Raw genomic sequence first — 26,793 nt, forward strand, 5'->3', positions numbered from 1 at the left:
TGACAGTTGATGCTGCTGCTGAGAATGCAATCCTGAACGCATTCCTTTACCTCTCTTGTTGGAATTCACTGATTTGCGGTGCGCCATCCCACTGCTGCCACCATATGTCACGTAGAGTAGGCCAGAAGGCTAAACTGGAAAACCTAACCTCTATAAAAAGAAAAAGATGGCGGTGTAGCCGCAAAAGTTATTCTGTGCAAAGGTGTTTATTTACATAGTGATTCCGGAACAAAAACAACAGTACTGCCATCAAACGTATACCTTATGGGACAGCTTAAAAACAAAGCTGCCCCACCCACAGCTCAATCCAAAATGCCTCTCCATGAACTGAAAGAGAGGCTCCTTTTGTAGGGGTAGCCCCTCCCCTCAGAACAATTAACACTAATTAATTAAGCAATTACCTATTCAACCTACAGTTTCCATTTATCTAAACATACCAAAATATATACATTGCAACACGTTTATGAAACAACATCATAATATAACATTTACAAAATTACATCACTACTGACTGTCTTCCAATATGTCCATTTACATTAATGAGCTATTCCGGACAGGCACTACAAAGTAAGCCCAATTCCCTTAGCTCGGGTCCTTATCCAGCATACCTGGAAGCTACAGAGATGGAGAGAGAGAGGAACAGAACAAACAACGTGCTCATCCATAACATCGATAAGTATACTAAATATTGCTTATATTAAATATGAACACCTGTCTGTTTATTTCTTTATACCATAACCGGTTACTGAAGTAAGTGTGAAATGTATGTACTAAGATAGAGAAGCTAACTTGTGTGTCGACCCACATTGTTAACTTATCTGATAATGGAGCAGGGAGGAGTGATGAATGTGTGCGTGCGTTAAAGTACCAAATGCTGCCCGCGGCCAGTGACGGACTTCTACGTCACAGATGCTATGTAATGATGTTAATGTGAGAGAATTGTATTTCTGTTTAAAGTTTCACTAAGTCATTGGCACGCCCCCAGGGGCACAGACAGGACTTGGCGTCATGAGACAACCCTTCTCGATGTTCCGAATAAAACCCCCACCTAGGTTTTCTATCACCAGACCAGCTTACCTCGATAACGAGAGGGCCAAGGTTTGAAAGGAGACCAGCTTACCTCCATAACAAGAGGGCCAAGGTTTGCGAGGAGACCAGCTTACCTCGATAACGAGAGGGCCAAGGTTTGAAAGGAGACCAGCTTACCTCCATAACAAGAGGGCCACGGTTTGAGAGGAGACCAGCTTACCTCGATAACGAGAGGGCCAAGGTTTGAGAGGAGACCAGCTTACCTTGATAACGAGAGGGCCAAGGTTTGAGAGGAGACCAGCTTACCTCGATAACGAGAGGGCCAAGGTTTGAGAGGAGACCAGCTTACCTCGATAACGAGAGGGCCAAGGTTTGAGAGGAGACCAAGCTTACCTCAATTACGAGATGGCTAAAGATTGCAGAGCATGCATTTCTCTTGCTGAACTTTTAACCATACCATGTGGTTAAACTCTTAGACTATCGATACCGACAGAATAAGAAGAAGTCTTTGATATTAATTACTAGTCTGCAGCTAGGAATTCGGTATCATTGAACGCGAAGACCGACAACCGCCGAAACATCTATTCTATAACGACATGAATGAATGAATGTCACTCTGAACTATCCATTCTGAGAGAGAGAGAGAGAGAGAGAGAGAGAGAGAGAGAGAGAGAGAGAGAGAGAGAGAGAGAGAGAGAGAGAGAGAGAGAGAGAGAGAGAGAGAGAGAGAGAGAGAGAGAGAACTTTTCAACAGAGATCACGACAACACACTGAGCGTAAATATATATATTGATTGCGATTATTCCCGAATGAGTGAGCGTTCAGGTGCAAAGGATTAGCATTTCAATTGTTATAATTATCAACTCTGTAGCGCCTTCTCAGCTGACCCCACTCCCCTTTTGTCTCACAAGCCGCCATACCAGTTTAGCCTACTAGGGGACATTCCTCTATCATTTCTTTGTAACCATATCTACTGTTTGTTATGCATTTCTGTGAATTACCCAAATAGTAAATAAATGATTTTAAGACAATTGATGTATGGATGACTCATAGTGAAGACTGGGTTCGTGCAGATAACCAACAATTTACGACGTTTGGAATGAGACTAACGTGAGGTAAATAATAATTCATTAATTCCAAGACTAATTGATCAGATATTAAAATATCTGAAAGTTATATTAGGAAAATTAATAACTTTGTAATCTGAATATTTTCCTTGGTGCCCCGACTTCCTAGTTAATTACAGTTACATGATTAATCTGTTTAATCGTGTAATAATAATTTCAGAGTTATTTGATAAATAAGTCTTCAGTTTTAATGATGCCAAAGACACCATGCCTAATATCAAAACAATGATTAAACATTTGCCAAAATAACAATTTAATTAGATTACACTATTGTATCTTTAAATATCCAAGGCTTATCCAAAATAATTACCCAATACTTCAAATCCTATACTTCTATTTGTAAAACCATTATCTACACATGCAAATAAGTAACAAAGTAATTTATATTTGTGCTCTTAGTGCAGATTTATCAGAGTGTAGCAACTGTTTAGGTTTTAAGATGAGACAAACCTCAATATGTCTGTGGGGGATATGAGAAGTCATGTGACTACGGGGAATTAGGAGGAGGAGAGAGCGATACAGGTTTCAACACGCCCTTCAACACGCCCAACACGCCCTTCCTCCGTCACAGCAGAATATGGAATATCCGTCATAAAACATTGCTTTAAAAAAGTTGAGTGAATGTTCTGTTATAGTAGAGGATACTTGTCTTCATGAGAAGATGGCTTCATTGTCTGGTGAGTGCCTGTTGATTGTGTTGAACAGATAATTAAATATAACATATTTTATATAACATTATGGGGTGTTTTCCCAGACAGAGGGTGTTATTTTGTTGTCATATTGTCAACAAATCAACATGAGAGAATTATTATGCCTAGTTTTCAAATTACCGGTTGTTTCTTTGAGGAAGATGTATAAAGTGATCTGTGCATTTGAAAAACAGCATAAATACACCAATTTCACATTTGCATGTAGAATCACCACTGTAAAGTTAGTTCTATTTTTAAAGGGATCCACTATGACTCCAAGCCAAATGACTGTTATTTGGTACTTTATACAGTAGAACATTATTGTGTGTAAGATGCAATGTGTGTGATAATTACAATGTAGAGACAGCAGGTGGCTTAAAAGCGTTGGGCCAGTAACTGAAAGGTCGCTGGTTAGAATCCCCGAGCTGACTAGGTGAAAAACAGATGTGCCCTTGAGCAAGTAACTTAACACTACTAGCTCCTGTAAGTCATTCTGTATAAGAGTGTCTGCTAAAATGTAAACAAAAACAAGTACGTCTTTGTGTGTCGGCCCAGGTCACCTTCAAGCCGTGAGCAACACAGGAGACAGGCCAGCAAGCAACGTTTTAGAGATCAGGGTTCTTTTTGTTAACTTTAGTAAATGGATCATGTACTGTAGCTTCACAAAATAGGCAATATTTTCTAACTATTCAACTTTTATTGTTGTTCAATGTAATTGTTTTGTTCTCACTTTTATACCTGTAAAATAATAACATTAACCACAATATGCATAATTTATTAAATTAGTTCAATGTCATTTTTTTGTTGTCTTGTCAGTAGGTGAGTGTAGCTGGTGCATGAAGTCAGGTACAGGAGAGCAGAATGAGTGAGTAACGTACTTTACTTAAAATAAAGGCACAAGGTAACAATACACTTGACCAATAACAATACGGTAAATATTACGCACGGGTGAAACACAGCACCCGTCGAAAAACCCAGCCATCATAAATCGAACTGAACGATAAATAACCCCACATGGGGGAAACAGAGGGTTTAAATACAGGAACAAATAATTGTGAAATGAAAAACAGGTGTGTGAAAACAAAGACAAAACCAAAACCAAAGGAAAAAGAAAAGTGGATCGGCAATGGCTAGTAGACCCGAGCGCCGCCCGAACAAGGAGAGGAACCGACTTCGGTGGAAGTCGTGACATGTCTCTTGGCGTTAAGGCAAAAAAATACTTATATCAACAAAATGATATCAAATCATTAAAATAATACATTAATATAATTGTGTGTGTTTAATGTGTATAATAGTTATCTAGGAATAAGTGTCTGCAAAAAATATTGTGTACGTAAGGTTTAGAGGAGTATGCGAGTCAGAAGTGTATGGGTCAGACTCAAACCCATGTCGTCTCTGGTAGCCTCTGTACATCTCACGGCTTTAACCACTGGACCACACAGGCCCCTCTAGTCCCCTGATGATGCTTTAACTGCTTTATGAAAAGTCCCTGTTTTTCTCCGATCACAGAGAACCATAAAATACAGCAACTGATCTGTGGTACCATGCATAAATGTATTAAAGCAATAATGAACAACTAATCAAATATAAACTTAATCAGATTACACTATTCCTGTTTTTATACATCGAAGGTTTATACAAACAAATTATCCAATACGTATAATCCAATACATCTATTTGTAAAACAATTATCTTATATTATATTAAATAAAAAAGTAATTCATATTTGTGCTCTAAGTGCAGTTTTATGATCAGAGTGAAAGCAAAGACACTGTACAGACTGTAGCAACTGTTCCTGTGTTCAGGCAAACCACTAAATGTCACTTGAAGTCACTTGAGTACGTGGAACGACAAAGAGAACTGGGGTCAAAATGTTTCATAGCAGAAAGATTTTTCACATTTTAAAATGACCTGTTGTTTCTTTGGGAAGATGTATAAAGTGATCTGTGCATTTGAAAAACAGTATAAACACACCAATTTCACTTTTGCATGTAGAATCACCACTGTTCTGTTATTTTTAGAACAAGCAACACACAGCCAGCTCACGGGTCTATCGGTGCCATAAGCACAGGGAAGAAGCACAGATAAGACAAGAACGCAAGAAGCACAGATAAGACAAGAACGCAAGAAGCACAGATAAGACAAGTGAAAACAAATGATCTCACTGGGGATGACTTGGGCACAGAGACATGTTTTTTTTTTTTGTCCTACCAGATCGGCAAGAAAGTTCTAGTGTATTCCTTCTGTCCTTCGACTGATGTTGAATGTAGACAAAGAGAAAAAAATCTTTGATATGGATGAAAATTGATTTTCCTAGTGTTTACTCTTTACAAACATTTAACTCAGTAGGTTAATACATTTTTAATGTACTGTAGATATTTTGAAAATGTTCCATGCAACATCTTCCAGCATTTAATCTCAAGGGTATTTAATCTCAACAGCTATAAACTAAATGTTATCACACAACTCTAACCATTTTGTTTGGTTTTATGGCTGTCATATAACCAAGGTCAGTGGTACTGTATGACAAGTTATGTAATTAATTGGTTCTACAGAGAGAACAAGGGAGACAATGGCTGTGTTTCATTCCAGGAAGATGTTCCCTCCCTTATGCTCTCATCACCTCCTCACAGACTGGATATGCCAAAACAATGTGGCAGGTTGTCTCAGATCTGTGATGTGGAGTGAAGAACGAGGGCATAGTGAAGTGAAGATTTTCCTGGAATGAAACACAGCCAACACCTGCATGGAACACTGACAATCTAAACATACTTTGTTTACATACTTCAGTACTAGTTGAGTTAAACTCTAATGGAAAGGATGTATGATGTCTACAAGGACCATATATATATATATATATATATATATATATATATATGAGAGAGATTTAATTTTGGAACATGCAGACACATCACATTTTCAAAAGCCACACCAATCCTACCTCATAACCGACAACCTTTAGACACAGCTGAACAGACTGTAAATCACTGTGGAATATCCATCATAAAAATCAAATTCAGTTTTACGTTCACGTTCTGTCATTTGAGTAGAGGATACTGACTTCTAGACTGTGGAGTCCTTGACTAGAGGAACTAGATTCAGATGGTTATTACCTGCGTTTTTTTAGAAGTCTGGGATGGACTACAAATATTTAATTTTCAGAAGGCTGAAAAATAGGCTTTTTAGGTGAGCTCTGATGCCGCCCTATGATAAGTAGTTCCCACTTTGTCAAAAGCAGGGACACAAAAGAATGATCTTGTCCATTCCCAGCGCCTCTCCAGGGTGCTGTTAGAGAGACACATCTCTGCAGCGCTCCACCAACGTTACGTCGAAAAAGATTTCTAACATAAATCATGTAGCAGATAGAGGATATGGTAGAAAGAGTATGTGGCCTTTTCTGTAGCCTACAGGCTGGAGATAAAAATGTATGACAATGTAATGAGACAGAAACTTTTTACATCATGCAGGTTTCTCCGATCAAATAGGCTAACCTAAATGGCGCCCAATCAAATAAATGTGCTGACATGTTAACAAACAACATATCCTAATAACAGGACAGGTCAAAGTAAAATGGACAATATGGAATGGACAATTAGGCTACTCACAACTGCTGTGTACGAGCTTCATCTCGTGGGCTAAATTGTCATGATCAGTGGTTTCAAGTTTGTATCTGTACATTTTTTACGAGCTGATCATAGTGAAAAATAAAATACTTCTGCATTTCCCACTGTGTAAACACATTACAAATAGGCTTGTGATAAATCCAGATAAAGTTAGATAACTGATATTCAGAGATGAAATAGCCAAATTGATTAGTCACAGGAATCAGGACTAATAAAGCCAATGCAATTGCCTGTTTTACAAACGGTGGGCCTATCACATGGATGGGAATACATAAAGTTCCATTGCAGGAGACATGGTAGGCTACACCCCAGTAAGCAGCAGGGGCGGCAGGGTAGCCTAGTGGTTAGAGCGTTGTAACCGAAAGGTTGCAAGTTCAAATCACCTAGCTGACAAGGTATTAATGTGTCATTCTGCCCCTGAACAGGCAGTTAACCTGCTGTTCCTAGGCCGTCATTGAAAATAAGAATTTGTTCCTAACTGACTTGCCTAGAAAAATTAAAGCACGGACTGACGCTGAGGTCTTTTGTTTGTATCCAGACCGGCCATTGTTTTTGGGGGTGTTTTAGAAATGGTAGGCCTACCATTCCTAAAATTACATTTCAGGCAACACTGTCCTCTAGGGCTTGATTGGTGTCACACTAACACATCTGAAACCAATAATCAACTAATCATGATCTTCAGTTTAGAATGCAATTAGTTTAATCAGCTGTGTTGATTAGGGACGGGAAAAAGTGTGACACCACTCCGGCCCCCGAGGATTGTAGATTTTGGGTTCCATGTAGAACCTTCTGTGGAAAGGGTTTTACATTAACCCAAATAGGTTTGTACCTGGAACCAAAAGGGTTCTACCTGGAAAAAGGTTCTTCAAAGGGTTCTCCTTTGGGAACAGCTGAAAACACTTTTAGGTTCTAGATGGCACTTTTTTTTTTTTTAAAGCGTGTACTACTACGACTACAATTAACAAAAATAATAATAATAATGAATGGGATTTATATAGTGCTTTTCAAGGACCCAAAGTCGCTTCACATTAGTTTTAAAGAAACGCAAGAAACCAAAAATCTAAACAAAAACAGTGCCCAAATAAACAGAAGAAAAACAGAAAGTATGAGTGCATGAGTGAGTGTGTGGATAGTGGGGGGGGGGGGGGGGGGTTATGGGTAGGCCATGGTGAAGAGATGGGTCTTGAGGTGGGACTGAAATAGAGCGATGGAGGGAGTTTCAGACTCTGGGTGCAACGCTGGAGAAGGCGCTGTTTTCAACGCTCCGGAGCTTGATTCTTGAAATGACAAGGTGGCCTGTAGTGGTAGAACGAAGGAGTGAGTGTACAATAGTTTCTGCTATTTATTATAGATTTTAAAGACAAAAGGTAAATCACATGAATAATTTTAAATTGTACCCTTAAGGTTCTCATGAATATAGCAAGAATCCTACGTCACAGTACTGTCACGTTCGTCGTACAAAGTAGACCAAACCGCAGTGGGAATGTGAGTGCTCATCTTCTTCTTTATTTAGAAGTTACGTGATACAGAAACACTGAAACAAAACAACAACGAAAAAACAGTCCCGTAAGGACAAAATGGCTATACGGAGAAACGACTACCCACAAATCCCAATGAACAAATACCCCTATTAAATAGGACCTTCAATTAGAGGCAATGAGGAACAGCTGCCTCCAATTGAAGGTCAACCCAATAAACTAAGCATAGACATAGAAGAATAGACACAGACATAGAAATAGACTAACATAGAACATTGCCCAAAAAACCCTGAAACACACTAAACAAACACCCCCTGCCATGCCCTGACCAAACTACAATAACAAACAACCCCTTTTACTGGTCAGGATGTGACAGTACCCCCCCCCCCCAAAGGTGCAGACCCCGGATGCACCTCAAACAAAAACAAAAATAAACCCCAAAACCAAAATAATCCCAAACTAAAGGGAGGGAAGGGAGGGTGGCCACCGTCACCGACGGTTCTTGTGCTACACCCCACCCTCCCCAATCCTCCTACTATGGAGGTGGCTCAGGCTCCGGCCCTAGACTCTGGGAGCTCCGGACTGGAGGGCGACTCTGGGAGCTCCGGACTGGAGGGCGACTCTGGGAGCTCCGGACTGGAGGGCGACTCTGGCTGCGCCGGTTCCGGACTGTAGGGCGACTCTGGCTGCGCCGGTTCCGGACTGTAGGGCGACTCTGGCTGCGCCGGTTCCGGACTATAGGGCGACTCTGGCTGCGCCGGTTCCGGACTATAGGGCGACTCTGGCTGCGCCGGTTCCGGACTGTAGGGCGACTCTGGCTGCGCCGGTTCCGGACTGTAGGGCGACTCTGCAGGCTCCGGACTGTGGGCCGTCTCTGCAGGCTCTGGACTGTGGGCCGTCTCTGCAGGCTCCGGACTGTGGGCTGTCTCTGCAGGCTCCGGACTGTAGAACATTGCCGGAAGCTCTGGACGGGGAACTGTCGCCGGAAGCTCTGGACGGGAAACTGTCGCCGGAAGCTCTGGACGGGGAACTGTCGCCGGAAGCTCTGGACGGGGAACTGTCGCCGGAAGCTCTGGACGGGGAACTGTCGCCGGAAGCTCTGGACGGGGAACTGTCGCCGGAAGCTCTGGACGGGGAACTGTCGCCGGAAGCTCTGGACGGGGAACTGTCGCCGGAAGCTCTGGACGGGGAACTGTCGCCGGAAGCTTTGGACGGGGTACTGTCGTCGGAAGCTTTGGACGGGGTACTGTCGTCGGAAGCTCTGGACGGGGACTGAGCACTGAAGGCCTGATGCGTGGGGCTGGCTATGGAGGCGCCAGACTATTTACACGCACCACAGGGCTAGTGCGAGGAGCAGAAGCAGGATGAACTGGACTGGGCTGATGCACTGGAGCCCTGGTGCGTGAGGCTGGTACTGGAGGTACCAGACTGGAGACACACACCCCAAGGCTAGTGCGAGGAGCAGGAACAGGACGTACTGGACTGGGCTGACGCACTGGAGGCCTGGTGCGTGGGGCTGGTAGTGGAGGTACCAGACTAGAGACACGCACCTCAAGGCTAGTGCGAGGAGCAGGAACAGGACGTACTGGACTGGGCGTGCGGATGGGCGAGACCGTGCGCACTTCCGCATAGCACGGTGCTCTCTTGATCCGTCGCTCCTCGTAATAAGCACGGGAAGTTGGCTCACATCCCATTCCTGGCCTAGCCAACCTACCCGTGTGGCCTCCCCAAAAAAGTATTGGATGTGCCTCTCGGGTTTCCTTGCCAGCCGTGTCCCAGAATAGCGTTTTCTCCAATCTCCTGCTGCCTCCGCTCTCCTGGCTGCCTCCACCTGTTCCCATGGGAGGTGATCCCTTCCAGCCTGGATCTCCTCCCATGTGTAGGATCCCTTTCCGTCCAATATCTCCTCCCATGTCCATGAATCCAAAGAGCTCCTCTGCTGCTCCTTCCTCCGCTGCTTTGTCCGTTGTTGGTGGGTAGTTCTGTCACGTTCGTCGTACAAAGCGGACCAAACCGCAGCGGGAATGTGAATGCTCATCTTCTTCTTTATTTAGAAGAAACGTGATACAGAAACACTGAAACAAAACAACGACGAAAAAACAGTCCCATAAGGACAAAATTACTATACGGAGAAACAACTACCCACTAATCCCAATGAACAAATACCCCTATTAAATACGACCTTCAAATAGAGACAACGGGGAACAGCTGCCTCCAATTGAAGGTCAACCCAATAAACTAAGCATAGACATAGAATGAATAGACACAGACATAGAAATAGACTAACATAGAACATTGCCCAAAAAACCCCGAAACACACTAAACAAACCCTGCCACAAACAACCCCTTTTACTTGTCAAGAGGTGACAAGTACATATAGGATTTGGAGACTATTGGTGCTCCTGAGTAGAATGGATCCCCATTTTTCTGCAAGACAATGTACAGAAAATTGTGTACAGTGCTATATGTACATTTATAAACTGGGTGGTTCGAGGACTGTTTTTTCTTCTTCTTGTGTTTCTTTTAAACTAATGTGAAGTGACTTTGGGTCCTTTAAAAGCGATATATAAATTGTCTGAATGCCGTATACTACTGGTATGACAAAACATTTATGTTTAATGTTGTAATTATGTTAGTAACGCCCCTCGGGGTTTGTGGTATAGTATATGGCCAATATACCACGGCTAAATGATGTATCCAGGCAATGCACGTTGCGTCGTGCATCAGTACAGCCCTTAGCCGTGGTATATTGGCCATATACCACAACCCTCAGGCCTTATTGCTTAAGTATATTCTATACACACAGCTGACTGCATTTCAGCTGATTCTACATATCAAATAAAGGGCTGAAATAATAGTGTGTGTACTCTGTAGAATTGGGTGTGTAATCTCTGTAGATTTGAATAGACTGTTTGTTGTCTTGAGTAGGCCCTACTGGAAATGGTTTTGTTGAAGGGAGCTTGTGCCCAAGAGCAGTTCTACCAGGTACTGAGAGAAGCAGACCCTTTCCTGGTAAAGGACCTGGAAGAGAAGACATGCTGACAAGAGCAGGCTGGTGTGTAATTAAGGATTCCAAACACAACCACTGAATTATATCTTAGTGATCAATAAACCATTATACTGTATATATTTAACCATTTAGGTATGACATTTATTTAATCAAATACAGTAAATGTTAGTCAGTTTTGTCACTTTCTTTTATATTTTGTTGTATTATGTATTTTCTTCCGTAGCCTATTCTGCTGTGTGACACTAAATAACATTTTTTTTAATCAAGAAATCATAATATATTTACTTAATGAACCATTCAGGAATGCAAATATTGCTATCATTACTTTTGGGGTGTAAACTTTGGTCAGGGATTATGGGTCATGAACCCAGATTGAGTACAAGGGTTTGGGTCATTCTTTATTGAAGCAGAGAGGAGGAAGAAGCAAAGCGAAAGGCTCCACTCCCGTCAAAATCTATTCCTGCAAGAATACAGAGATAAACCGACCAAGTGGGGATTTTTTGTATATACAGTTGAAGTCGGAAGTTTACATACTTAGGTTGGAGTCATTAAAACTCGTTTTTCAACCGCTCCACAAATTTCTTGTTAACAAACTATAGTTTTGACAAGTCGGTTAGGACATCTACTTTGTGCATGACACAAGTCATTTTTCCAACAATTGTTTACAGACAGATTATTTCACTTATAATTCACCGAGACCCAAAATCCTGTGGGTCAGAAGTTTCCATACACTAAGTTGACTGTGCCTTTAAACAGCTTGGACAATTCCATAAAATGATGTCATGGCTTTAGAAGCTTCTGATAGGCTAATTGACATCATTTGAGTCAATTGGAGGTGTACCTCTGGATGTATTTCAAGGCCAACCTTCAAACTCAGTACCTCTTTGCTTGACATCATAGGAAAATCAATCAGCCACGAAATTTTGTTGACCTCTACAAGTCTGGTTCATCCTTGGGAGCAATTTCCAAACGCCTGAAGGTACCACATTCATCTGTACAAACAATAGCACGCAAGTATAAACACCATGGGACCACTCAGCCGTCATACCGCTCAGGAAGGAGACGTGTTCTGTCTCCTAGAGATGAACGTACTTTGGTGCGAAAAGTGCAAATCAATCCCAAAACAACAGCAAAGGACCTTGTGAAGATGCTGGAGGAAACGGGTACGAAAGTATCTATATCCACAGTAAAACAAGTCCTATATCGACATAACCTGAACAGTGGCGGTTCTAGACCATTTCAACTGGGGGGCTAAGCTGGGGTCAGTTGTACTGTTAGAGGGGCCAGTTACATTAGACGTTATTGTTGTCATATCGTTTTCTTCACTGCATTGCAGGCATTAGCAGGCAAAAGACCATGTTCATAATTATTAGTGTTCCGTGTTGCCACAGTCTAATTACGGATGTAAAAAAAGAACGATAGCAAAAATTAGTTCTGTAAAAATTATTTCATACCCACCCCCCCCCCCCCAGAACTGTCGGTTTTAGATTTTAGTGATGTTATATATATGCAGGCCTCATCCACTACCCTGAGAGCACTTGATTCAGTGTATCATGCAGCCCTCAGGTTCATTACAAATCAGAAACGTCTAACACACCATTGTGATCTCTACAGCGCTGTTGGCTGGTCGTCATTGACCTTGCGTAGGCTTAAATCAAATCAAATGTATTTATATAGCCCTTCTTACATCAGCTGATATCTCAAAGTGCTGTACAGAAACCCAGCCTAAAACCCCAAACAGCAAGCAATGCAGGTGTAGAAGCACGGGGGCTAGGAAAAACTCCCTAGAAAGGCCAAAACCTAGGAAGAAACCTAGAGAGGAACCAGGCTATGAGGGGTGGCCAGTCCTTTTCTGGCTGTGCCGGGTGGAGATTATAACAGCACATGGACAAGATGTTCAAATGTTCATAAATGACCAGCATGGTCAAATAATAATATTCACAGTTGTCGAGGGTGTAACAAGTCAGCACCTCAAGAGTACATGTCAGTTGGCTTTTATAGCTGACCAATGAGAGTATCTCTACCGCTCCTGCTGTCTCTAGAGAGTTGAAAACAGCAGGTCTGGGACAGGTAGCACGTCCCGTGAACAGGTCAAGGTTCCATAGCCGCAGGCAGAACAGTTGAAACTGGAGCAGCAGCACGGCCTGGTGGACTGGGGACAGCAAGGAGTCATCATGTCAGGTAGTCCTGAGGCATGGTCCTAGGGCTCAGGTCCTCCGAGAGAGAGAAAGAGAGAAAGAGAGAATTAGAGAGAGCATACTTAAATTCACACAGGACACCGGATAAGACAGGAGAAATACTCCAGATATAACAGACTGACCCTAGCCCCCAGACACATAAACTACTGCAGCATAAATACTGGAGGCTGAGACAGGAGGGGTCAGGAGACACTGTGGCCCCATCCGACGATACCCCCGGACAGGGCCAAACAGGAAGGATATAACCCCACCCACTTTGCCAGAGCACAGCCCCCACACCACTAGAGGGATATCTTCAACCACCAACTTACCATCCTGAGACAAGGCCGAGTATAGCCCACAAAGATCTCCGCCAGGGCACAACCCAAGGGGGGGCGCCAACCCAGACAGGAAGACCATGTCAGTGACTCAACCCACTCAAGTGACGCACCCCTCCTAGGGACGGCATGGAAGAACACCAATAAGTCAGTGACTCAGCCCCTGTAATAGGGTTAGAGGCAGAGAATCCCAGTGGAGAGAGGGGAACCGGCCAGGCAGAGACAGCAAGGGCGGTTCGTTGCTCCAGAGCCTTAAACACTGGTATACACTGATTTATAAGGCCATGTTGGGTAAAATGCCATTTTATCTCTGTTCTTTTTTAGTTAGGTCAGTAAATAAGTATCAATTACAGTCCCATTCTGATTTGCTTCAAACAGTACCAAAAATTAGAACAGGTCATGGTAGAAATAGTTTTAGTTACTGAGCACCGTGGTCCTGGAATTCTCTTTTGAACATTTTAAAATGTGATGATCTAGTTTCGTTGGTGGAGTTCAAACACTTGATCCATGTATATATTATAGAAGAGTGTAATTGTATTTAGGCCAGCTGTTTTTAGTCAAGATGTTTGTATTTTTAAATGTAATATGTTTTTGTTTTACTGTGTGTGTTTATCGTTTTGTTTAATGTTGTGTGAGTGTATTTAATATGGTTTGTCTGAAACGTTGTTCCCCTTGCTGCTATTGGACCAGGTCTCTCTTGGAAAAGAGATATTTATCTCGATGAGAATAAACCTGTATAAATAAAGGTAAAATAAAAAAAATAAAAAATAAATGTACAGAGGCTACCAAAGTCGACATGGGTTCGAGCCTGACCCATGCACTTCTGACTTGCAAACTCCCCTAAACCTTCTGCACGCACGAACGCACCAATCTCAAATTTGTTTTGTCAATATTTTTTTGTGATATTCTTATGCTATAAAGTTATTATCCTCGATTGCTATTATACACATGAGACACATTAAATTATATTTGAGTCTTATTTTATTGATTTGATTTGGGAGATGTAAGTATTTTTTTGACATAGAAGTCAAAAGAGAAAACAAACATGGACATTTAAAATGTAATCAAATTGAATAAATGTTGCATATTGTCATTAAACAAAAAAAACATTACATTGAACTACACTAAATGTTGCATAGTTAGACAATATTGACTATTTTGTGAAGGTACATGATCAGTGTAACAACAACTCTAATCTCTAAAGTGTTGCTAGCTGGGCTGTAACAGGGCTATAACTAGGCTGTAACTGCACTCTTAGAAAAAAAGGTGCTAAGTAGAACCATACAGGGTTCTTTGGTTTGGTTTTTCAAATAACCCCCTGTTGTCACGCCCTTATCCTGCTCCCCCTCCCTGTCGCTCGAGGGCGCCAGGCTGCCCTCATTATGCACACCTGCCACCATCGTTTATGCACACCTGTCGCCATCGTTACGCGCATCAGCGCTTCATTGGACTCACCTGGACTCTATCACCTGTTTATTACCTCACCTATATCTGTCACTCCCTCTGATTCATTTCACGTGTCTGCATTAATGTTGTTTTGTTTCCCCAGTCCAGACACTGTGTTTTGTTTCCTGTCTGTCATTTATTAAATGTTCACTCCCTGTACTTACTTTTCGTCTCCCAGCGTCTGTCCTCACACCTGTATATCATTCTACCTAGAACCATCTATAAATTGTTTTTCCTAGAACCCTCTTTGAATGGTTCTATCAACCTTATTAGCCTTTAAAATGTAATAATTTATGACAATACATTACATATATCATAAGGCCTTTATTTGAGTGCCTAGTTATACCCTAACACAGTGGTGTTAGGACTCTCCTGGTTTACAGGCCACATCAGGCCTGCAAGTCACATTATGTGACAGTAAAACAAATCAATCTGAAAATTGTCGTGGAGTGAGATGTTCATCTCACTTCTGGTCTTCTGCGTCGGTCAATGTTCTTACTAGATTTGCTACCTTTCCAGCTACAGTCTGTTAGGCTGTAATCTAGGACTCACTTCTTGAGTAATCAATAGTTCAGAGTTCATACCATCTCACGTGTGGAGCAAGCTCTCACGTTTTCTGGCCTGTAGAGTTGAAATTAGAATTAGCCCTTTTAAACATGAGGACAAGTCCTCATGGTATTTGGAACTGACATGACTTTGGGTCATGGAGCTTTTATAGAAATGTAGAAAAGGGGTTGGTTCATAATTTCCTACCAATGTCTGTTCACTTGGGTGTGGCCACTGACTGGACACGAGTTACCATTAAAACAAACAATTTTCATTTTAGAAGACTTAAATCACATTATAATCTTTTCAAACGTATTATTACACTTAGTCAAACATGTTATCCAACCTTTAGATGCAAGCCTCATAATTAAGGACCTTGTATAAACAGAGTTGGGTTATTGTGGCTGTGCTGTCTTTTGAGGTGAAACAAAGTGGACGGATCGTAGCTGCCCCCCTGACCATTTACACATTCTTCAAAATAGGAAAATTGTTCAATTCTCAAATTCTGGGAGGTAGTAGAATTGGGCGGCAGAGTCCCTTTGTCTTACTGTGAAACTCTCTCTCTCCATACTGCATGGTCAGGGAGAGAAGAGTCTCTGCACAGAATTTATGATGTTGTTAAAGTCATAAAACTGCCACCTCCTAACAGGGGGGTTCACGTCTCTGCTAGAGGGCTAACCGTTCTTTAAATCATCTTTAAAAAACGGATCTATATATTTTTAGTGCTATATAGAACTTTTTTTTAAAGGCTCCATTTAGAACCTTATGAGCGTGGCTCTTTACAGAACCTTTAAAAAAGGTAGAGCACCAACAAGGGTTCTGCCATCGTTACGAGTCAAATAACCCTTATTTATGGACTCAGATTTGCAACCATCCGCCATTACACATTGTGTACGATTTGATAGGTAATTTATAAACCAGTCTAGAGCATGACCAGTAATTCCACAACATTTGAACCTTTGCACTAACACAGCATGGTCTGAAAAGACATTCCATGGGTGTAAACACTGGACCACACAGGCCCCTCTACTCCACTCCCTGTTTTTCTCTGAAGCACAGAGAACCAAAAAACACAGCAACTGATCTGTGGTACCATGCCTAATATCAAAACAATGATTAAAAATGAATGTGTTGATGAATGTGGACAAAGATAACAAATCTTTGATATGGATGTTTGTTTTATGTCCCATGCTCAATGACAAGATTATTTATTTAAAAGTCAATTACAACTTCCTCTTTAGAGCCATTTGTTGAGTAGCCTACCTGATAAAATGAGCTGAGTGTAATTGCGGCCCGCAAATCGGGACGTTCCTGCATGTGGGCATTCCTGCATCCCCTCTTTATACTTCTATTGGTCCATTTTTAAGTCAGGACCTGGTACATAGGCAGGATGCAGGGGGCTACAGTACAGTAGGCGGCAGTAAAGAACCATAACTTTGGACGCCAACCATTTCCCTTTTGACCCACATTTGAATCACATAGTAGACAATCCGGGGAAATACAGAATATCAAAAGTGTCACACAAGCATGAAGATGGCAAGCTTGAGAGAGGGCGTTCATGCAGGAACCAATAGGATGCTCTAGAGGGGGCGTTCATGCAGGAACCAATAGGATGCTCGAGAGGGGGCGTTCATGCAGGAACCAATAGGATGCTCGAGGGGGGGGCGTTCATGCAGGAACCAATAGGATGCTCGAGAGGGGGCGTTCATGCAGGAACCAATAGGATGCTCGAGAGGGGGCGTTCATGCAGGAACTAATAGGATGCTCGAGAGTGGGCGTTCATGCAGGAACCAATAGGATGCTCGAGAGGGGGCGTTCATGCAGGAACCAATAGGATGCTCGAGAGGGGGCGTTCATGCAGGAACCAATAGGATGCTCGAGAGAGAGAGAGAGAGAGAGAGAGAGAGAGAGAGAGAGAGAGAGAGAGAGAGAGAGAGAGAGAGAGAGAGAGAGAGAGAGGGCGTTCATGCAGGAACCAATAGGATGCTTGAGAGGGGATGTTCATGCAGGAACCAATAGGATGCTCTAGAGGGGGCGTTCATGCAGGAACCAATAGGATGCTTGAGAGAGGGTGTTCATGCAGGAACCAATAGGATGCTCTAGAGGGGGCGTTCATGCAGGAACCAATAGGATGCTCTAGAGGGGGTGTTCATGCAGGAACCAATAGGATACTCGAGAGGGGGTGTTCATGCAGGAACCAATGGGATGCTCGATAGGGGGGGGTGGGGTCATGCAGGAACCAATGGGATGCTTGAGGAATGCCCACAGGCAGGAACAGCCCGAATTGCAACACTAGGTAACTATAGTTGACAAACAAAAGGCCTACCAAATGTCCAAAATTATAATATATGGCCTTCCAAATGTCAGAAATTATAATATGGCCTACCAAATGTCAGAAATTATAAGCAGAAGGTTGTCTAAATTAAGGGTGAATGTAGCCAGTAAGCTATACGGTCCGTTAAACAGTGAATCAATTTTGTTTGGCCTTAGTTTTATGCAAACAAATGGTCCTCTTAAACATCAAACTCCCTTTTGTTCAAAGTTTGTTTGAGTTCAACCATTACCAAAATATGCAAACAAAGTATGTAATGTATTATTATTATTTCCTCAGTCTTCCATTCACGTGTTGGCTGTATTTCATTACAGGAAGATGTTCCCTTCCTTCTACCTTCGTTCACTCCCCTTGCAATAAATAGGCCTACATGTAATAACTTGTTGCCCCAAAAGACTAAATAAGGTAGTGCCCCCCAGAATAAGGTATTACATTGATAGAATGAATGCATTAGTAATCTAGTTAACACTGGTAAAGTTGTCTGTTTTGTTTAGGGACAGGGGAGAAAACGCAATAACTCCTAAACAGTGGAGAGATTGGTCCTGTACAAAATGTCCAAATATCATCAATTTGACCGGTTTTAAGGAAATTAAAAGCTGAGAAAAACAATAAAACATTTCTGATAAGACTTTTGTTCATCTTGGGTGCATAGTTTATGTGGTTGAAATACTGTCTGCTGGCATAACAGAGTCAAAGATAACACAGTACTGTCTGCTGACCTAACAGAGTCAGAGATAACACAGTACTGTCTGCTGACCTAACAGAGTCAAAGATAACACAGTACTGTCTGCTGGCCTAACAGAGGTCAAAGATAACACAGTACTGTCTGCTGACCTAACAGAGGTCAAAGATAACACAGTACTGTCTGCTGGCCTAACAGAGTCAAAGATAACACAGTACTGTCTGCTGGCATAACAGAGTCAAAGATAACACAGTACTGTCTGCTGGCCTAACAGAGTCAAAGATAACACAGTACTGTCTGCTGACCTAACAGAGGTCAAAGATAACAGTACTGTCTGCTGACCTAACAGAGTCAAAGATAACACAGTACTGTCTGCTGACATAACAGAGTCAAAGATAACACAGTACTGTCTGCTGGCATAACAGGGTCAAAGATAACACAGTACTGTCTGCTGGCATAACAGAGTCAAAGATAACACAGTACTGTCTGCTGACCTAACAGAGTCAAAGATAACACAGTACTGTCTGCTGACCTAACAGAGTCAAAGATAACACAGTACTGTCTGCTGACATAACAGAGTCAAAGATAACACAGTACTGTCTGCTGGCATAACAGAGTCAAAGATAACACAGTACTGTCTGCTGACATAACAGAGTCAAAGATAACACAGTACTGTCTGCTGGCCTAACAGAGTCAAAGATAACACAGTACTGTCTGCTGGCCTAACTGATATTATATATTATATTTCATAACCATATCATATTTCTCCACTCCTGTTCCCAAGACAAAATTAACATTTATTGTATAATTTTACTGCTGTTACTCTCCGGCTTGTACGAACTCAAACCCAGTCGCAGAGGAACACAGCAAGCAGAGGTAAGGGTAAATCCAGATCCTTACTAAAGCCTTAAACAGACAACAACCCATCACACCAGCGTGCACTAAACAAAACATAAGACCTGAACAACGCTGCAGGCCAACTGAAGATCCTAAATAGACAGGTGAAGAGAAATGGTAATTAAACACAGGTGTAACTAATGAGAACAGTCAGGGTAACCTGGAAACTGGAAAACCAGGCAAGGGTGCCCTCCAGAAGCAACCCAAGGAAACACACTCAAATAACAGGAACTGTGACAACTGCAAGAAATGCATACATCTGCAAGAGTTAATATTATATTATGCTACATGTGAGAGGTTATATGCCTATAGTCAGTGTTCATATTTCAGTTACTATTCCATTTAACCCATATGAACTTAAATGAGGAATATTCTGTTTATTCATGGACACAGGGGCACTCGTAAGTGGGATACCAAAGGTGCATGTAAACAGCTTATCCCAAATAAGACCTTAAGCAGGATATGAGCTACTATCCAGAATACTGTGTGCATGTCAACGTGGTTAATGATTATGCAACAACATTTAACTGCTGTGGGGAATATCTCAGCATAAGGTTGGTTTGGTGCTGTATCACGTATAAAGGCACCGAGGAGATGACTGACTATAATTCTAAAGCTTTCTTGACTAACTGTCAATAATTATTTCTATTCTCTCCCAGGATTAACATAACATGGAGAAGAACCAGGTTACCATTGTCATCGATTCAATTACCGGTAGAAACTGCAGCCAAACATTAACACAGTGGTTTTGAATTCATTGGGAGTCCTACATTGCAGTGGCTTAAATGGGATGTGGATCAAGTGGTAGGTTTCTTTACTTAGTTGCCACCAACATGTTCAGTTGTTTGTTAATTTATATATGATAAGTAATCCTACTCTGTTCTCTCCATAGCCTCTGAAAACAATCCATTGGTTGTAGAGGATGAGTCAGAAGATGGTATGTTATTTTAACTTATATTGACTTAATCACAATATTCTTTAATTTCTTTAGAAAAAACTTTCTAAAATCAATCTAACACTATTTTTGGTATGGCTTTACCCTGTCACCAACAGTTGTCACTTTTGAAGAACTAGATTTTGTGCTTATTGGTTGCCATGGGGCTAGAAAGAATATACCAGGAAACATCATCCTGAACAAAAAGGAATTCAATTACTGGACATCATGGAGAAAACAAGCTGTGAAGAAAGAGACTAAGCTAGGCAGTCGTAAAATTACTTTGATCCGCACTGCAGGTTGATCTGGGAGTTCATGTAAGGAGGAGACAAAACAGCAGATTATAGAATCTGTCCGGTCCTCATTTACAGATGGACCTAACGCTATCCTCTTGGTTATTAGAATCAGTTGTACAGACTCTCTAAAACCGACAATATCTATTTTCAAGAATGAGGAAGGAGAGAAAAGCACATATGAAGATATATTTATCGAAAGAGCATTGAATAATACAGTGGTGCTGTTCACAAATGAGGAAGAATTGGACAAATTGCATCTAACTATTGTCGTGGAATATTGCTTCAAAAATATAACACTCTTACAAGAACTTGTGAATTCAATATAGGCTTTAATACAAAGTAGCAAAGCCGAGCCCTTCCATGGAAAGACCCTACCACACGCAACAGAGCCGAGCCCCTCCATGGAAAAGACTAAATTCTCATATTACAGAGTCCTATCTTTATAGGATTCTGTCTTTGCATAACGTATAGAGTCCCCTCCCTCTATATGAAAATAGCTTCCCTAGACCGTTCTTCACAATTATCTCTCCGTGTCAGTTCTTGCTTGTTATCGCCTGATGACGCACACATCTGTTCCGGTTTGGATTACAATGGTGGCAGAACCCCCTAGCTTACACAACAAAAATAAATGTATTGTATATTGTTCACATGTCAGTCAATTTGCCACCACTCTTCTCCTGTCTCCTCCTGACAATAGTATGTTAGAAGGTGGAAATGTTATTATGTTCTCAGCTAATGCAATCTCTGTCATGACATCCTACTCAGAGACGGCATTTGCACTGCATGCCCCCACCTCTCTATCCGGCCATTGTACTCATTGTTTACATTAGTGGCTCAGCATATCAGCTGCCCCTAGTAGCCCCCTAGCTCTCTATCCGGCCATTGTACTCATTGTTTACATTAGTGGCTCAGCATATCAGCTGCCCCTAGTAGCCCCCTAGCTCTCTATCCGGTCATTGTACTCATTGTCCTTGCTACTTCCTGCTATTCAATCATGTTCCTTTAGCATAGCAGCTGCATCTAGCTTCTTTACTCCCACACTATTGAGAGATACATTACTGACTATAATCTTGAAGGGTTGATAGAGAAATGTGAAGGAAGGTATTGTGTTCTTTCTGACAAAAAGTCACGTAAGGTTCAGAATTCAAAGCTGATCAAGCAATTAGAGGAAATTATATCTGGAAACAGACATGAGAATTTCATGGACATGATGGAGAGGATAGTGGAGAAGATGACAAATCTAATAACAAACCATGAAAAAAAGATTGCATGACTTGAGGAAAAGCTGAGTAGTTTCAAGATTAACAGTGACTTGGAATCCTGTGAGAGGGAGATAGAAAAACTGCAGAAGACCATTAAGCAGAAGAATAAAGAAATGCAAGAAGTAAAGGCTTGTATTGAAAAGTCCCAAAGTCAAAACAGATAATCAGACACAGGCAAAAGAGGACAACGATCCACAACACCTGCGAGACAAAGCAATCAATAAGGACAACCTGATCAAAGAGTTGAGTGGAACTAAAGCACAGTTGGAAAAAGAGTTGAGGACAGCTGAAGAAGAGTTAAAGAGCACTGAAGGAAAGTGGCGGAGAACTGAAGATGAGTTGAGGAGAACTAAAGCAGAGTTGGAAGAACATCTGAGGACAGCTGAAGAAGAGTTGAGGAGAACTAAAGAAGAGTTGGAAAAAGAGAAGACAGCTGAAGAGACAAAGAAAACCATTGGAACGTTAAGAACAGATTTTTTTTAACTATATAAAGAGTTGAACAGGAAGTCTCCTACCTCTTATTGTATGGAAGAAATAAGTAAGAAGAATATCAAGGTTTGATAGGCCATATGAAATGACTCAACGGTCCTGTATTGGTAAGTATGCAAAAATTATTTTAATTCTCAGTTATTCTGGTAGAGGCAGAACAAGCCTCCACATATTTTTATTCAACAATAAAAATAGAAAAAAAAAGTCAGGTTGTTGCCCCTCTTCTTGATTTCACCCCTGTAACCTTTTCAGCCAACCCTTCTACCCCCACTGGTCAAGCCTTTATCACTAAACACATGGAGTTGGTGAACCGACTACGACTCTTGCTGCCCATACTTACGCGTCTCCATGTTCGAGGAGTTCTGAGTCAAGAGGAGATTGAGGATGTGGAAAGTAAACCCACCAAGTCCAGAATCGACCCTTGCTCAACATGGTTGTGCGGAAAGGAGCTCGTGCCCAAGAGTACTTCTACCTAGTCCTGAGAGAATCAGACCTTTTGTTGGTGGAGGACCTGTGTAACTCGTAAATAGACCCCCAGGTCTCAGGCAAGGTGACGTGACTGAGCAAGGCCTAATGTGTACCAAACAACGTCTGCACACAACACGCGGACACACATTTATCTTGCTCTCTCATCAATTTCATTTTACTTAATGTATGGTATTACTAAGGTTGCAAAGGGAGAGTATATTACTGGTAACTTTCAAAGTTTACCAGTAAACTACCAGAATGTTGGTAACTTTCATTTTATCAGATGACATCTAGTGGCCTTCTTGAGCACTTCAGATTATTACAGGTGTCTGTGATTATCTGTAATTATATCTGGCCCTCTCTGTGGCCTCATCAAATGTAAAATATATAAAATAATTTATCCCACTTTAAATGATGTTCAGCTTATAAATGCTTCAAAAAGCCTTTATAATGCCTTCGTAAGCGCTAAATACATGTGTTACAATGCATCTATAACCGTATGTCATGCTTTATAAAGGGTTCACAAATGTGGCTTAACTGTGTGTCATAATCACCAATGTCAAATGTGACATTGCACACTATGTCAAATGTGACATAAACATGTGCTTTATAAAGGGTGACATGGTGTGCTGCAGGATTACATTACACCTAAGAAACACTGACCTTGATGAAAGTCCCCAACATCAGGAAATTAAAAGTGGCTTTCTTCTGGAACCAAGTTAAAGCTTCCTCAGTACACAAACACACACACACACGAATATAACAAGCCATGCCGTGTGGTGCTGGGCCAAGTCAGGTCTTTGACACATTCACCCTCTCCCCCACTGAAAGATCAGTCACAAAATGTTGGCACCATTGTAACAGGTTGTTATCAAGCCCTCCAGGTAGGACTAGGCCTACTCCAAATCATCTTGGCTCTGACACACACAAACACAAGCTGTACAGGCCCATCAATCCATTTAAATATCTCTCACACCTTACAGTAACCTGTGGCTCATGATTGAACCTTCATAAATCAGCAGAACGTTTATAACCTATTTATTGACACTTTATGTAGTTTCCTGTAATGCTTAGTTTGAAGTGAGACACTTTCAGTCATTCATAACACATCCATAAAGAGTCTATATCGCATGACGCTGTATATAATTTCAGACCCCTTTGGTCATTACAATGATGTAAACACAAGTGTATTAACTCTAAAAGAAGCATCACAAATAAACAACTACTGTGTAAAAAAAAGTACAGAATGTAAATGAAAATAAAAACAAAAAGCTGTAAAACTAAAATAATTTTTGTCCTCCGAAGAGGGTGGATGGGCCAATAAATAAATAAAATGAACAGGTTTATGTAATTTGACAAAGTGGGTTATGTCACATTTGACATTGGGGATAATATCACACAGTTATTCCACATTTATGAACCCTTTATAGAGCTTGACATAGTTATTGATGCTTTGTAACACATTTATGTAGTGCCTATGAATGCATTATGAAGGCTTTATGAAGCCTTTGTAAGCTGAATGTAATTTAAAGCGGGATCAAATAGGTAAAATAAGATTATTTAAAAATAAAAAATAGAATGACAAAGCTGTAAAATATTTATAAAAAATAATTCCATTGTTGATTAGATGCATTTTTAATTGATTATGCTATTTTCTCGTAGGTTAGCGTTTTTCGCCATGAATCTTGTTCTGGAGGCAGGTCTGCAGAGTGGTCACTAGCTGGCACAGCCACAAAGTCATAAAATCACATTTTAAACCTAACCTTAACCACACTGCTAACCCTAATGCTTAACCATAACCTTAAATTAAGAACAAAAAGCTAAAAAATAAAACAATTGTCATACATTTTTACAATAGCCAATTTTGACTTTGCAGCTGGCCCATCTAGCGGAAATCTGTAAATTATGTTCCGAGGGCAAGATTCATGACAATAAACATCAACCTGCTATTTTATCTTGAACCATATAATCTATCAACTAGAAACTCATGGACAATATAGACACATATCCAAAATGTTAACTATATATGAATATTTTTTTTATTCAAGTATTACGGAAATTACTATAGATTACCATAGATTAATTAATTACCAAAAATCAAGAACATTTGGGTTACTTTAGGAAACTACCGGTAGCTTTGCAACCCTAGGTAGTACCTGCATTTATTAGCTCTACCTGAGAGAAACAAACTGTGGAAAGAACTGGAAGAGCCAGAGCTGGTTGGTGTGTAATAACGTGTTCCAACATCACCTAGGACAGGACATCATGCACTCTCACCAGTGAAACGCTGCAGTTATAAGTTTGAAGTTATCTGTGCTGTCTACCGGACGAAGAGCCTGTCAATTTCTAAGAAGAGGGGTTAACTTGAGACGGTTAACTTCGGACATGCATTCAGAGGGGTGAAGCATTTGACAAAATATACTCTTCAGAAAGGACAATATTCCTCACTTAACATGACAAGTTAATTATGTTTTATCTTTTACTGTACATGATCTGTCTGCAGCATTGTAAATGTTTAACTGTCTTGGTTAGGCCCCCAGGTCTCAGGGAAGGGGACTTGACTGTGAAAGGCTTATGTATAACAATCTCTACTACACAGGTGTACTAACTGAACACAACCAACTCAGGGTAGGTAAATAACCTGATCAGAACAACTTTGTGGTTGAAGCTTGACACCCCCTGGTGTGGTGGTGGAAGGACATTGTGGACAATGTTGTTTTTTTTAATCTTACTCTTTACACCAGGGATCATCAACTAGATTCAGCAGCGAGACAATTTTCTTGTTGAGTGGATGGTCCGGGTGGCCGGAACATAATCACAAATAATTGTAGACTGCAAATTGACTGCAAGAAACCCAAATAGATATAATGTTCGACTAAAACATAGTAATTTCAAACCTAGCTTACATTTGTTTACGATCATGTGTCTCTCTATTATGCGTGGGAATATTTGGGAACAGATTTCTTAAATTAAAATCACCTGGAGCTGATTTCCTGGTGTTTTTACAGTCTTTTGGGTACAACGAATTTAAAATAGAATAGAAACTAAATAAAAATAGTTTTTTTTTTTGCTCTGAAAAATTTTACACTGTATAATCTTTTGAGCCTTAATCCAAATCTCGAAATAGTGTCACGGATTCCCCCGGTACTGCTGCTCCTTCCCTGCACCAGTTCCGGAGGTCTACTTCACCATCCTCTAGGCACTTGTTATTACGGGTCTTGTAATGTGTATTTATTAGAGGTTTTACCTCGCTCTTTTGTTTGGGTTACATCCCTGTGTTTTTGCATACGTGTTTGTTTTGGGCTTCGTCACCGTGGCTTTTCATGGCATGTTGTATATTTTGGGTGTGGTATTAAACCCCCCTATTATGAATTAATCTGCCTGTCTCCAATCATTTATACAATGTGACAAATAGCTGTATGTTTCAACTTTATTTTTCTTGCACTAACACTCACAGTTGTCTTTTCTTACAGTACTAGCGCTGATTTCACTGATAGCGGCTTTATACATTTTTACTTGCAATGACTGATATCTTACCTACCTTAGATGAATTTATTGACTGCATGTCTCTCTGGATAAGAGTGCCTGCTAAATGACCTAAATGAAAATAAATATGAATGTCTGTCACTGTATTTTATAGTTTTGTCACTTCATGTTATATTTTGAGGTATCAGGTACAGTGATATGAAATGGGTTTTGCCCCCTTTCTGATTTGCTCTAGTTTTGCATATTTGTGATACTGAATGTTATCAGATCTTCAACCAAAACCTAATATTAGATAAAGGGAACCTGAGTTTACAAATAAAAAACAGAACCCAGCTTCTTACTGTGGAATGCAGTGTTTGGTTTTCGCCAGACATAATGGGACCCATCTTGTCCAAAAAGTTGACTCGTTTGCCAAATGCACCTGGAAGAACCTGGATGGACAGATGAGTCTAAGGTATAACTTTTTGGACGGCAGGGGTGCCAT

At 41.1% G+C, this 26,793-nt stretch overlaps 1 long non-coding RNA gene across 1 annotated transcript; it reads left to right on the plus strand.

The window, feature by feature from the left end:
* Positions 1 to 2,628: 2,628 nt before the first annotated feature.
* LOC106577835 (uncharacterized) lies at positions 2,629 to 26,455 on the plus strand. The gene is made up of 5 exons (XR_001322206.2): positions 2,629 to 2,833; positions 20,034 to 20,178; positions 20,267 to 20,311; positions 20,428 to 22,462; positions 22,608 to 26,455. It is a non-coding gene; the product is annotated as an uncharacterized lncRNA (long non-coding RNA).
* The last annotated feature ends 338 nt before the right edge of the window (positions 26,456 to 26,793 follow it).

This window comes from Salmo salar, chromosome ssa18, assembly GCF_905237065.1.
Source record: "Salmo salar chromosome ssa18, Ssal_v3.1, whole genome shotgun sequence".
Classification (NCBI taxonomy): domain Eukaryota; kingdom Metazoa; phylum Chordata; class Actinopteri; order Salmoniformes; family Salmonidae; genus Salmo; species Salmo salar.